Below are 1,765 nucleotides of genomic sequence, written 5' to 3'. Positions count from 1 at the left end.
ACATCTATTGCCAATCTCAATTTATGGCCAAAATAGAATGATCCTGTCTGTGTCCTTCCTTTGTCTCCAGGGCTGGGTGGCACTTAGGAAGAGTGAGGGACTAGCGTGCAAGGGTCACATTCTCTAGGCCTGTAGATGTTTTCATTAATAAGAATCCCAAGGGCTGAATCTCCTGGACGCCAAAACTCAGAGTTCACTTATTCTGATGCACACAGTCATATTTGTATTCCCTTTGCAATTGTTATTTGAAAATATAGCGATATTTTGGAATAAGCTCTAAATATTCTTTAGAATGATTTAGGACACATTCTTTTTTTAAGATTTATTTATTTAGTTATTTAGTTAGTTAGTTATTTAGTTAGTTAGTTAGTTAGTTAGTTAGTTAACATGAGAGCTGGGGTATAGGCCAGATGTGCGCAAGGATGAGAGGATTCACCAGAGACAGGGCAAGGAACAGAACAGGCAGATGACCGAAATGCACTGCTGAGGGGACCAGCGGGCGCAACAGGAGAGGTCTGCTACGCTATGTGGGTTGCTCCCTGGCCGGCTGGGAATCGAACTGGTGCTACAGAGACTGTGGACAGCTTCACAGCACTGTGCTCAACCCACCGCACCACTGGGGAGGCCCAGGACACATTCTTGTAGCAGTTTGTGGGACACAGGTGCCAGGCAGGTCATAGAAACAAGTGGTCTAGAAAAAGAGGTGACAATGTGTGGCCTGTAGTATGTGCAGAAGGTGCCACAGGGGACAAGGGCCCTTTGTTTGCCAATGACCTTTGTTAGACAAACTCCAACATTGGACTTGAGGTATGATTTTTAAGTTAGTAATTAATGAAAACTAAACAAGCGAACAAACAAAAACCATCACACATTAGATGAATCAAGTACTCTGGGCGCTAAGAATTCTTATCTGCAGGCTGAATCCCACATGCTACTATGAATTTTTTTTTATCCATGTAGACAGAGCATCCTTGTCCTCTGTAAGCAGAGTCTTAAAATCAGGACATCTCCTAAAGACATATGTTTAATGATGACATGAGAAGCCGTGAAGACAGTGCTGACCCTCAGCCTTCCTCACACCTCCCTCTCTTTTCTTTAACTCTGTGACTTTTAGTGTCTGCCAGTTGACGTGCTCATGTGCTTTTTATTGTAAGGACGAGGTTTGAAAACAGGAAAGGGAATGAGACAAATAAGTCCTTGCTGAGCAGGACTTCGCTGTCCAGTGGGAGAGACAGGTGTGGAGCAAAGACCTGTGAGGCAGTGCAAGAAGCTCAGGCTAGTGGGGCTTTCTTGTGGTGGCTGAAACCAAGTAGCACAAACTGGTGTCTGAAACAGAAATTGTCGCAGAGTTCTGGAGGCCAGAATTTCAAAATCAGGCATGGCTGGGTTATTTCCTTCTGGAGCGTTTGATAGAGAGGCTGTGTCAGACTTTCCTGGCATCTGCCTGTCACCCAGTCTTAGGCAGAGTCTCCAGTCTTGACTTCTTGGTGTGTCTTGATGGAGACACACCATCCAATCTCTGTCACCATCTTCACACACACACCCCTGAATGTGTCTGTCCATGTCCAAGTTCCCCTCTTATTCCAACTTGGTCACTGCAGGCTTGGACTTAAACATACACCTCTGTGACACAGGTCAGTCCAATAGAGGTAGGTAGAGGATGTGATGGCATGTGGAGAAAGGAGTAACTAGTCACCTCGGAGAGGAGTGAGGACTTTTCAGGGAAAGTGCTGTAGGGGCCAGGGCTAGAAAATTCAGTAAGTAT

Source organism: Talpa occidentalis, unplaced genomic scaffold, assembly GCF_014898055.3.
Source record: "Talpa occidentalis isolate TD23 unplaced genomic scaffold, MPIMG_talOcc4v2.1 talOcc4.13, whole genome shotgun sequence".
Taxonomy (NCBI): Eukaryota; Metazoa; Chordata; class Mammalia; order Eulipotyphla; family Talpidae; genus Talpa; species Talpa occidentalis.
Note: the sequence above shows the minus strand (reverse complement) of the source record.